General features: G+C 46.3%; 1 protein-coding gene across 2 annotated transcripts in view; it reads left to right on the plus strand.

Annotated features, from left to right (window-relative positions):
• Window positions 1-1210: 1210 nt before the first annotated feature.
• The window catches only part of MAPK4 (mitogen-activated protein kinase 4), a 129220-nt gene continuing 117378 nt past the window's right edge, over window positions 1211-13052 (plus strand). Inside the window, exon 1 of one of the 2 annotated variants that reach the window (XM_053912940.2) lies at window positions 1211-1264. The gene's annotated coding sequence lies outside the window, so the exon portion shown is untranslated. Of the gene's footprint in view, window positions 1265-1454; window positions 1687-13052 lie in introns of those variants that run through there. The other variant, XM_053912939.2, reaches the window with a different exon arrangement.

Raw genomic sequence — 13052 nt, forward strand, 5'->3', positions numbered from 1 at the left:
ACTGAATTGATAATACTTATTTGTAATGAAAATTAACGAAGCAAAATGTTAAGATACGCTCTTCGGGGAAGAGGCGTTGGAATGCCTTAGTCACCGATGGACACACATGTGCTTGTTACCCGCCCTCTCCTTATCCCTACACATTCTCTTAGGCCAATGAAGGTTCGGATAACTATCTCTAACTTAGCATGTAATCTTTAAAGGACTACCCACATAATATGATTAATAGCAATTGTATTTATGTAATAATTACAGTTAACACTTATTGCCCTTCATATAGCCATTACTGTTCTACAATATCCACTTGATGTATATGATTCCACAATTTAACATGTTTATGTTTTTGCCCACGTTATAATCAGCACAGTAATAGGATTCACAGGTAATCTTCTCAACAGTTCTCGAGTACCTATTATGCACCTGGAATTGTACGAGGCTCTGGAGGTTGTGGTGTTGGTGGTGGGGGGATGAAGCAGAAACAACCACAAGACACGGCAGACCCTCCGAAGTGTCAAAGTGAGGTTCTCTTCGAGTATTTTGGGAGTTGGGAGAAAGTAGGGCTCATGCGTAGCTAAACCCACTAATGACCTCATTATACAATATTTAGGTTGTCACATGTTTCTCTGCCTAGAAAACCATCTCCCCAACCATTCCACGGGGGTGCACGCACCTAATCTGTGTGGACCACTTTGGATTTGTTGGAAGTCACCCCCTAAACATCAGCTATATACCTGTGTTTCGAGCTGCTGGCTTTTGCTTTCCTTTTCTCTGGCTTCCAAAGTGTTGGTTCCCTTCTGTTAGTATTATTCTGGCCATGTAAATAATCACGGATTCCCAGCCCAGGCGGCGCGCTCTGGGCCCATGCACTTGGGTTCTGCGCCCGATCAACCCCTCCACCCGGTGCGCGCCTCCGGCCCACCCGAGTCTTCCCCCGCGGGACACCGGCTGGCGATGGCTTGGTTCCAAACCGGCCATCCAGTCCCCGCCAGTTCCTTCTCGTTACCGAGCCCTCCGCCCCCGACCGCTCAAGCAGCGCGGTGCTGACTCCGCGGGGAGGCCATTTCATCCCGGGCTGAGGAGGACCCCCGCTCCGCCTCAACCCCGACCCCCCCCCCCCCCCGCCCCGCCCGCCCCGAGCCCGAGGGGTCTCCCTCTTCGGGCCGCAGTGAGCGCGGGCTTCTAAGGTGACAGAGGTCTCCGGAAAGCGAGCGCGCAGGCAGGAAAGCCTGGCTACCCGGGACTGGGGGCTCCACTCCGAAAACAGGTGAGGTTGAGTCCGAGGGGGCTGGGTCGGGAAGCCAGTCCACATTGCGGGCGCTCCGCCCCGGAACCACGCAGCCGAGCGGCCGGGAGGCTGTGGGAAGGGGGAGCCGGGCGCGCGGGGAAAACGGCCACCCTGGGTTGGGCACCCCCGCGCCCGCCGCCGCAGCAGGTGGGGGGCCCGGAGGCCCGGGGGCGGGGCCCGGCTCGGGGCGGAGCCGCGACCGCGGCACGCGCGTGGCTGTGCGGGCGGGGGCCGGAGCCAGAGCCGCAGCGGGAGCGGGAGCGGCAAGCGGGGCAGTCGGAAAGCCCGCGGGAGCTGTCGCGCCCCGGCCCTGGGACCCGCCTGGCCGAGCGCGCCGGCGCCGCGACCTCAGACAAAGGCGCCGCTCACGCCCGGCCGCCGGGATCTGGAGCTCTGCCGCGGTAAGTGGCTCCCCCTGCGCTTTCTTTCTTCTCCGCTCTGCCTGCCCCTCTCGGAGTTCCACCGGCTCCGGGGAAGCCGGGGAGTTCCCCGCTTTCTGCAACCCCCACCTCATCTTAAAAACAAAAAACAAAAAACAAAAACAAAATTAATAAAACAAGCAAATACTGAAGTAGTGAGTTTTCGAGCAGTGGGTGTCTCCCGCGGGACTGCCCAGGCCGCCCTCCGTGACCCCTTGCGCCGCGACCGCGCGCGGGTGCTGTCCCTGGGTCGGTGGTTTGGATGGGAAGGTTACAGCTGGGCTCCCTGGAGGAGTGTGTAGTGGAGGGGAATGTAGGGAAGAGGCGCCACGAGGGAACCCCACCTCCGGGGACAGTTTGGTGCGTTTCGGGGGCGCCGAGGGGCGGTTCGCACTGCGATTTCAGATTGGATCTCGGTTGTGGGGTCTGCCCCACTCGTCCCCTCCAACCTGCATCCCGTCTCGTTCAAGGGTTTATGCAGCGCCCCCCACGCCCCACCCGACCGAGTCGCCCACTCGGCCCCTCCTCGGACCCAGGGCGGGGGCTCGGGGCGGGGGCCCGAGAGAGTGGGGAGAGAGGGAGCCCCGGCGCTTTCTCGGGTTGGGCAACCCCGAGCCGGAATCTGCTGGGGAAGGCTGGTGGCCGCCCGCAGAGGATCGGGTTTGACATCACTGCTCGGTCCCGGCCGTCTTCTCAGCTTCTCTGCCCCTGCTGCTCTCCATCAGAAAGCCTTCGGAAGCCCGGCTGGCTTTTGCTTTTGTTCTGCCTGCAACTCTTCAGAATCCCAGGAGAAGCCAGAGTGGGCGATTGCCCCAGGAGGTGGCCATGGATGGAGCCCCAGGTGCGGCCCCGAAGTGACATTTGGAGGCAGCGACCGTTTCCCACCTGGGTGGGGAATGGATCCCTATAGCTAATCAATGCCAGGATCTGGCAGTGGTGTGAGGCTCAGGTAGAGCGCTGCGTCCACCTCCGCCGCTCACTGTCACGCGCCTCTCCACTCTCGCAAGCGCTAGCTCCAGACGCGCATTTCCATTCAAGGATCTGTGCCTGGGGTTTGATTAATGTCACCTCTGCCCGGGTTCTCTAAGGAGAGAGTGAGTGCCTGCTGCACTTTGATTTAATAGGAGGCATTTACAGAGGGCCTAAAATGTGCAAGGCAGCGGCCCTATGACCATCTGAATTTAAAACATATTTATTGAACACCTACTATGTGCAAAGTAGATGTTACAAACTTTTCAATTTAAAAGGCATTTACTGAGTACGTACTGTGTTCAAACTAGCTTTACTGTTACTTTATTTTAATAGCACCTACTGACTACAGGTGTTTTTGTTTTTGTTTTTCTCTGAAGGGTTGTACTTTTGGGGGCCATATGGAGACAAGAGTGAGAGAATTCTCTGGACCCTTGAATCTTCAATTCCTTTAGTGACCTGCATTTCTTTAAAAATAATTTTTATTTACTGATTTTAGAGAGAGAGAAACATCACTTTGTTGTTCCAGTTATTTGTGCATTTATTGGTTGTTTCTTGTATGTGCCCTGACGGGGATGAAACCCACAACCGTGGCATTTGGGGAGGATACTCTAACCAACTGAGCTAACCAGCCAGGGCTACTAGTGACCTGCGTTTTAACCTTCCTGGACTGCTTATGTGGTGTAGGAAGAGTTAGGGCTTATCAGAGGGGAGCAGGGCAGAATATTAAAAGGCCTACTCTGGGACCTCTTTCCAATTCAATTTCCTTACATTGAAAAAAAAGGAAGGCAGTTCAACCTTGGCTGGTGTGGCTCAATGGATTGAGTGCCTGCCTGCAAACCAAAAGGTCACTGGTTCGATTCCCAGTCAGGGCACATTCCTGGGTTGTGGACCAGGTCCCCAGTTGAGAGTGTGCAGGTGGCAACTGATTGATGATGTTTCTCTCTCACATAAATGTCTTTCTCCCTCTGCCCCTCCATTCCCCTCTCTCTCTAAAAATAAATAAAAAGCTTAAAAAAAAAAGAAGGCAATTCCTGCGTGCAAAAAGCACTGTGCTAGTATTGCAGGAACTCAAAGGTTAGTAAGGCAAAGCTCGGCCACTCAAAGGGATGGAGGATGGGGAATCTGTGGTGAGGACGGAAATATAGGCAAAGGACAATCAACTACATCAGGAGGGGAGAGCGGGGGGAAGCATGAAGACAGGGCCAGCATGAACCTTCCAGCCCCTTGCTGCAAACTGGTGTGCTGCAAATTGGTGATAGTGGTTGGGGCAAGAATATTTTTTAAATCTTGTGGTTAAAATGACTGGGGACTTAGAGGCAAAATGAAGTGGTCTGAGGGTTCTTCCTGCTAAGAGATTTGATGACTCTATTACTCTAATAATCTTGTGATCCCGAGACACACTGGAATATCCAGATTGGCAAGAGAACTGTGGGCCTTAGCCTATCAGCAAGTACTTAACCACTTAGAATGTTATATATAGGCTGTTATCAAGGGTATATCATCTGAGACGTGGGCTTTGTCCCAAAGGATCTAACAGAGTTCTTGAGATAAACACATAAGGTGACTGCACAGCATACGTGAAAAGCCAGGAGCAAATTCCTTCTAGAATTTAGCGTCAGAAAGAAATTTCTGTCTTCGTGGAATTGTGGCTTTCCTTTTATTAGAGAGTGAGGACACGCTAGATATCTAGTGTGGCCTCCAACAATTCCTGGTAACTGCTTTATCCTAATTTCTTGGTACAATGATTTCCCCTCCGTCCCCCGAAATTATTTCTGGTCTCCCTTCTAAGTTCTTTTAAAGCTGCTGCTTCTTCTTCTTCTTCTTCTTCTTCTTCTTCTTCTTCTTCTCCTTCTGGTTATGAACTTGAAATCCCTCCCCTCAATCTTTTCTGGAAGTTGGCCTGTTATGAAAGATACATAGGAAATTCGGCAGGCACCAGATGAATGACTTGGTGGCTCTTTACCTCTAAGAGGGAAGAAAAAAAACAACAGAGACCCAAATCAGGAATATGCAGAGAAACCATGAACTAGCCTTGCAAGACGGACTGGGATTCAGCTAGTCAAAGAAGGCAACAAAGCCTCCCTCCCAAACGGAGGGAAATGGTATAAGCAGAGACGTGAAGGAAGAAACAGATCATCTTTAGGGCGCTTCATCTGGAATAGCTACCATTCATTCAACTAAGAGGCCCTTCCTTTTACTGTGTCCATGACTTTTTAGGTGTGAGGTGGGGGTTTCATCCAGCACAGTGTGGGGTTCACTGTGATCCCCACAGCTGGCAAGGCCCTTGTCTCCTGTTCCAGCTGTAGTGATAGCACTGCATCCCCACCATTCTTTCGAGCTTTCTTGGAGTGTTTTCACCTGAGCTGAGCTTGATTTTAACTTCCTTGAAGGACAAGAATGTGACTTTGCCCCTCCCTGTCTGCATCCTTCCTTCCCTGCAGACTCAGGCGTAGTCTGTGGAGTAGGTGACGTTTATTTCAGAACCCTGTGCTGCCCATTTCTTCCCCCTTTCCTTACCTCACTGGGACCTGTCCTCTCTTCCTCTCCACCACTTTCAGCTGCCCAGACACTCTCACTGTGCGAAAATTCAGGGAAAAAACCATCTGTTGTCAGCCACTCCCTCTTGAATACGAAAGTAGGTCACTGTTCTCTTCTCCGGGGGTGGTGAGGGCATTGGGGTGTCTTTGCACCCCATGAAAAGCTTTGTCCATCAGGAGAGGATTTCAGTCATGGGCAAGTGGGTGTTGGAGGTAATTGGGGAGGCAATGTGCCTTTCCTAGTGTTCCTGAAATCATGCTACCACCTGCTCACGTAGCCACTCTTGACAAGCGTCTGTGCAGTCCCATGACCTGTGAAAGTCGGGGGCCTTCATTGCCTTCCAGCCTGGTGTGGTAGTTGATGTGAGACAGCAGCTCTGCATGAGCTACCTGTTAACCCGGGCTTCTACTCTTTAAAGGTGAATGGTTTTCCACACAGAATCCCAGCGTCTACCTACATGTGCCCATTATTTTAAGGCAGGGATTCTCAACATGGGCCCTACTGATGTTGTGGGCTGGATAATTTGTTGTCATGGGGAGCTGTCCTGTGCATTGTAGAATGTTTAGCAGCATCCCCAGCCTGTACCCGCTAGATGCCAGTAGCATCCCACACCCCCTCCCTACGTTATGACAATCAAAACTGTGTCCAGTTATTGCCAAGTGTCCCCTGGGGAGCAAAATCACTGCTGATTGAGACCCACTCCTCCCAGGGGTATTGGTTATTTATTGTGCTATATAACTAGTCCCAGTTTTCTGGGAGAGGTCTTATTTAATATAACTTGGCTCTTTTTAATAAAGTTGATGCAGTAAATGTGCTATTAACTTTGTAAAACTTTCCATAGGAATAATTTCCTAGATCAGAATAAACATGTTTTTTTAGGTCATATATTCTAATCTGGCCATCATATTAAGTCAATCTGTTGAGACAAAAAAAAATTCTTGAGGTCTTCCCCTAGCATGTGGCTGATTTACCTAACAGGGTGATCTCAGTCTGCTGCCTGGGCAGGGGCTGGTGGGCAGTAGCGAGTGTGGGAAGTGGCAGGGGAGGGTCCAGTCCTGGTGGGATAGGACGCTATGTGACTTGAGAGGTCCTTCTTAAGAAAAAGAGAAAATGACCAGGTGAACACATTACTAGGGATCCTTCCCAGCCTGAAAGAGTCCTGTGCAAATGAGGGACTCTGAGCTTTCAGTTTTTATTAGCTTCAAGTAAAGCCGCCTCTCGGAAAAGTTTTGAGGGGTAATGGGGGCAGCTGTGGCTTCAGGAATAGGAAAGTAGGAAGAAGAAAGTAGGGTCTTCTCACAAGAGCTAAGAGAAGCTTCTCAAAGACTTAAATAGAGAGCATGGATCAAAGGAGAATAGTTAAATGCAGGGTAGTCTGTACTTCCATGAATATCTGCCATCAAAAGTAAGAACTTCGGAATCTTCAGCAACTCCAGATCAGCATCAGTGGCATCTTTGTAGGATGGAACGTGGAGCGAGGTTAGTTCAAGTTCTTCAGGGGCATCTGTGGGTGCCCTAGTGGACAGAAGTAACTGAATGAACTCAGTAGGCGAGATGGGCCCCGTGCCCATATTATTGCTTCAGAAAGTGAATGAAACTCTTTATTCATGTCATTATATGGTATTTGAAAAGTTTCCAATAAGATTTCATTGATTCAAATTTCTGTTTTGGGGCACCCAAGCCTGGGATGAGATTGTTTTCCTTGCATTGAAGTAGGCCAAATAAGAAATACATTTGGGGCTGGGGGTAAGGGTGGGGGGTGGGCAAGTAATTCCAGTACTTAAACACTTAAAATAATAAAACTTAAAAAAACCCTATTTGTCAGACTTTTTATTCACTCACAGTCTGTTTCCTTAATCTAAATTGGCCTGTCTGCAATGAAGAAAACGCTCTGGTTATTGCTTTAGGGTCTAAATGTGCCTGGCTGTACCCAAGACCGATCTGTCAATACGTCAAGGTGTAGACTGAACATAAATGAAAAGACTCTCTACAAGATTTGCTGTAAGTGAGATTTAAAAAAATAATTAGTTTTCCATTTTTGTTTAAACCAATTTGATTTTTATAAAACTTTTCAAGAGTTGAGAGCAGGTTGGAGATGTGTGGTCCAATCGATACCCAGCCTCAGAGACTACACCTGCAAGGGATCTCGGAGATTAGGGAGCAGCTCTCCTCGCCTCATTGTATAAGTGGGGAAACTGAGGCTGAGGGAAGTCAGCTGGCTTGCCAGGGTTACACAAAGGTCTGTGCCGAGGTGGGGCTAGGAGTCGGGAGTTTGTCCCGCTCCCTCCATACTGCTGGGGTACCTATCCATCTTCCCAGGGCATGCTGGTGGAGGTCCAGGCAGGAAAAGGGTTTGATGAAACAACTCATTTCTAGGTCTCCTAATCCTGATAGAACTCATCATTAATTCAAACTGATTACATCTATGCCAGAAGTGTGTGTGCACATGTGTGGTACTGAAAAGGGCCATGGGAGAACTGAAACAATTGGATTAGTGGAGTGAGATTGTTTTAGAAAACTTCCCATGGACAGCTTGATGACTCTAGGTAATAATACTGTGCTGTATATTTGAAAGTTGCTGAGAGAGTAGATCTTAAAACTGCACATCTCAAGGAAAAAAATTATAACTATGGGTGGTGGTGGATGCTAAATAGACTTATTGTGGTGATTATTTTGCAATACAAGGTGGGGCAAAAGCAGATTTACAGTTGTGAGTACATGAAACACAGAACCTGCCCTGTATGTACAAATACATTGTGTTGTACACCTGAAACTAATACAGTGTTACACATCAATTATATCTTGATTAAAAAATTGGAAAAAAACCCTTTCTTTGATGCTCTTTCATATTGTCTTTACATTAAATAATTAGAATGAAAACATTTATTTCTCTATTTGGGAAAGCAATACATATTCATTATAAAAAGTAGAAAGAAGAATTTAAAAAGCCTATCTGTGATTGGTTGACCCAATCATATTTTACTATGTTTATTTTCAGTATTTTTTTCTCAGCTCATTTTAAAACACAATTTAATTGACTTTTATCTTGCTTTTTTCAGTTAATATTATGACAATTTCCATGTTGTTACAAATTCTTTGTAAACACATTTAAAAATATTTTTACAAGATTCTATTTATTTATTTAGAGAGAGAGGAAGGAAGGGAGAAAGGGAAGGAGAGAAATATCAATGTGAGAGAGAAACTTTGGGGGACCAGGCCCGCAGCCCAGGCATGTGCCCCGACTTGGAATCAAACTGGCGACCTTTTGCTTTGCGGGACAATGCACAACCTACTGTAAACATAACTTTTAATGACTACATAATGCAATGCTTTGGAAGCCTGTTAACTTACAACAGCAACATAACAACATTCTGGTGTCAGCGGACGTTGTTTCCCCCAGTTTCTCACGGCTGTGTCATTGCAATGAGCAAGTTTGGGTCCACATTCTCTACATTTTGGATTGCCTTCTTAGTCCACATCCCTGATAGTGAAGTTACTCACCCAAGGGTAGGATGCGCCATGTTAACAAACTGGTTCCAAAACTGAAAATGATTTCACCACATTGTGCATAGCCCAGGGTATTTTCTTTAAAAAAAGTATTCGATAAGGTGGAAAGTAGGTCGTTGTTGTTTTCATTTGCCTTCTGGATACCAATACAGCTAAACATTTCTCTATAGGATTGTTCTGTTTAGATTTTTTTGTTAATTATCTATTTTTTGTATTTAAGTATTTTTGAAAAAATGATCTGCATGTAGAAAACTCATTTTTTTTTTAAAAAGAAAAAACAATGAACGTCTGCTCTCACGGATATTTTATGAAGAGTCCCATCCAACCCTAATGTTCCAGAGTTCCAACATTTCAAGTACTATGTTTCCAGCTAAACTTCTTTTGTTCAGAGTAGAGCAATTGCCTGTCAGTCCCCGAGGCAATTTCAGAGAGAGGGAGCACTGCCCCTTGGTATCAGCCAACCTGCAGGGACCGCTTACTCAGTGCCTCACAGTTTGTGAGTGGGTACTGCTTTACTCTATCCATCTACATTTCGGGACAGGGATGCCCAGAAAGGTAAAATCAGCAAAGTCACATATACTTTTTAAAGGGTTCTGGTCACCAATTCCAACATGATTCTCGGACAGCAGTTGGGTGTCCTACAAGTCAACTCAATTCTGCTACTGTTTACCCAGAGACAGCACCTGTTTCCACAGGTTAAGGGTCAGTCCCACTGGACATCTGGCCCTTTGCTTCAGATGCCAATCGCAAGCCCATGTTGTCACCTGTGCTTCTGACCCACTGGCTAAAAATCAGAGGTGCCCACAACCTCCCCTGTGGGTTTGATGAAATTGCTAGAATGGCTCACAGAACTCAGGAAAACCTGTGTCCTCAGGCGATTATCAACTTATTACAAAGGATACTAAAGGATTCAAATCAATAGGGAGATGAAGAGATAACTTAATCCCTAACAAAGGAGCTTCTGTCTTGGTAGAGTGGGTCCCAGCTTGTGGAAACGTCCAGTTCCCCAACCCAGAAGCTCTTTGGCACCCTCCTTTTGGGTTTTTAGGTCGGCTTCATTTACATAGGCATGATTAATTAACTCATTAGCCATTGGTGATTGATTTTAACCTCCAGCCCCTTTCCCCTTCCTGGAAATCAGGGGGTGGGACCAAAAGTTCCATCACTCTATTCCTATTTGGTTCCTCTTGCAACCAGCCCTGATCCTTAGGCACTTTCCAAAAGTCACCTTCATGAACGAACCCACTTGTGGTGGAGCGGACCTTGTTAGGAATAACAAACAAGACACCTGTTTCACCTTTTTGGCTCTGAAGTGGTTTTAGGAAGTGAGGACAAGAGAGTGAATATTTTGACAAAAGATGCTCCAATTGCTCTTATCGCTGAGGAAATCCCAAGGATTTTGGGAGCTGTGAGCCAGGAACTGTGGTAAATATGTACGAGAAATACATGTTGTGCATCTGAATGGCCAAATATGTATTTCGCATAAATCACAATGTAACAATTTTAACTGTTGTACTGCCTCTAGATAGTCACTGAAATGACCTGCTTCAGTCGTGTAGTTGGTCTTTGAGGGAGCTGGGATGTTAGCATCTGCCGCCTAACCGTATTGCTCATTCCCGGGAGAACCTGGTGGGGGTAGGTAATTTTACTATCTTTTTTTTTTATTCCTCACCCGAGGACATTTTTTCATTGTTTTTAGAGAGAGGAAGGGAGAAAGGAGCGGGGGGAGAGAAACATTGGTGCAAAAGGGAAGCACCCACTGGTTACTTCCTGTACATGCCCTGACTGGGAATCCAAACCCCAACCCTTGGGTTTCAGGACAACACTCCAATCAACTGAGCCACACTGGCCAGGGCTAATTTATTTAATGATCTTAAACTTCCTCACTGTGTCTTCTATTTCTCTTACCCTCTCTTTTGGATTTCCCATCCCTTTTATAGCTACATTCTGATAGTTTCTTTTGACCTATTTTCTAAGTCACACTGTGTCTCTTCAGCTGTATCTGATCTGCAGTTAAATCCATCTGTTGTTGCATTCTGAATTTCACTTCTAGAATTTCTAGTTCATTTTCAAATCTTTAATGTTACGTTATATAGTTCCTGGTTCCTTGTTTTGAAAATTTTAAGCCCCAATTGTATCTTCTGGAGCGTAGTAAATGTAGTTGTTTTACATTTTGTGTCTGGTAAATTTTCTGTCTGGAATACTTATGTGTCCATTTCTTCTGTCCTTTGTTCTTGTTCTCATGTTGGCCCCCAACCTTCTCATACGGAGTGCAAAGTTCTCACCTATGGCCAAGACTAGCCCTTGTGGAAACGGAACTGTTGTGTCTGGGCTCAGGAATCAGGTTGGCCTTTCCAGAGAACTCTTCTTGAATTTAATGTTTCAGAAGAAGCTTTCTGATCCTTCCCAGCTTTTAGAAGGCACGTGCCCATCCAGGTGTTCTCAGGATCATCAGCCAAATGTACTTTCTCCTACCTTGCTCCAGCTCTCAGGGATGTTTTCCCCAGACTGGTAGGAAGCCAGAGAAATTTACAATGAGAAAAATGTACTTGCTGAGTTTGAGAGGTTGGGAAAGGAGCATGGAGTGGTGGGGAGCCCTCCCCCACCACCTTATAAGAGCCTTCATTGGCTTTTTGGAGGGGGGCTCTTCCTTTTATTTCAGGGTACCTCCCTCCCTGGAAACCTCAGAGTTGTCCTCTCAGAAAATTGCTGTCTGCCCAGGGAAACCGTAGGTCTTCCGTCACCCTTTGGGTGTGTAGTCATTGGGTAAAGCAAAGGAAGGTGTGGGCAACAGGAATCTGCCCCCTGGAAAGGGCTTGTTTTGGGGGGGGCATCCCCCCAACTTTTTGGAGACCACCTCATGCCATGGAAACTTTTGTATATTCCATGATGATTTATCCAGCTTCTGCTTAATTTTACAACATTACACACATAAGGAAAGACTATATATAACTTTGTACTCTAGAAATGGGAATCTTCCAGTTAGGTTTTAAATACTGTTCTGAAAGGCACTTATCTGTCCCTGCACTCCAGGTAGTTCTATTGTGACCAATCCCTTCGCAAGAAATGATAAATTGATAAATGTCTTCATGAATTTTGAAGAAGCAAATTTTTTATTCTCCCAGAACATGTGATTATTTTTGGAGGCAGAATTACTAAAAAGTCCCAGCAGCCACAAGAATTTATGGACAATGATGTCTAAAAACTATTCAGCCAGAAACAAAGAAAATTAATTCCTCCAGCATGATTCACTTCAGGTATAAGTCATATTTCTTTATCAGTATCTTAGACTCTTAGGCTGATTTTTCTAAAGAGGTATGGTTATTTTGAGATCAAGCCCGTTTTTATATTTCTACTGGCAAATTTTCCATTTATTTGAATTTGAAGTTTTTCCAGTCCTTTTGGGACCACTTTTTCTGCTAATAAGATATAATGTGCTGTGATTTTGGTAATGTGTGAGAGCCACGGAGAATTCAGCCCAAGTTAGCTGAGCAAACGCCTGTACTTACAGAGACCAGGACTTTGCCTTCAGGATGGCCCCATCCTAAGACTCTTTACCAAGTCTACAGAACTTCTGAGAGAACTGAGAACAGTCAAATATTACAGCTCATTCAACAGAAGAAAAAAGGGGACAGCAAAGTTCAGAAATCTGGTGTGATTGTGTCTGGAAGAGGGAAATAAGGAAGATGCAGCAAAGCACTGAGGGAGAGGAGGCGAGAAACACAATGGAGTAACTGCAGTGAACTGCTTTGAGCGTTCCAGACCGGAGGAGAGAAAATGAGAAAGTTTTGACCAATTATAACAGGGTCCCAATATCCGCTATAGAGGACTCAACGAGAGCTTTGATAACGCACGCCCATCTTCAGTGTAATAAAGCCAGTGAAATCTCTGCCGTCAGAAGGACAGAGAGCGCTTTAGGACATATGGAGTAAGGAGAGAGAATTTCTGTTACCCTGTGAGTGAGAATATGTCTGGTAAATAGTTCTGGGCAGGTTGTGACCCAGAGAACTGTTCATGATTCATTTTTCTATACTTGACCATTTTCTTGAGCTGAATGGAGACTAAAGGCAAGTAAAAGACTGAGTGAGATCCTTATTTTGTGGGGTCCCTGAGTGAAGGATGATGGGGAGCGAGAGCCCAACATGAAAATGCTCTTAGTTTATTAAAGTATTTCAGTTAAAAGAATTAAAGTCTTGTCTCCAAATGCTTGTGCACGTTTTCCTTTTTCAGAAGTCACTGAGCGAATTTGTCAGTCCTGAAAATCCCCCTTTTTTTATGAGCGGTCTTCGAAAGTGAAGTTGAAATGCGATTATGGAACAAGAGGCAGCCAA

The sequence above is a fragment of the Desmodus rotundus genome, chromosome 10 (genome assembly GCF_022682495.2).
Source record: "Desmodus rotundus isolate HL8 chromosome 10, HLdesRot8A.1, whole genome shotgun sequence".
Classification (NCBI taxonomy): Eukaryota; Metazoa; Chordata; class Mammalia; order Chiroptera; family Phyllostomidae; genus Desmodus; species Desmodus rotundus.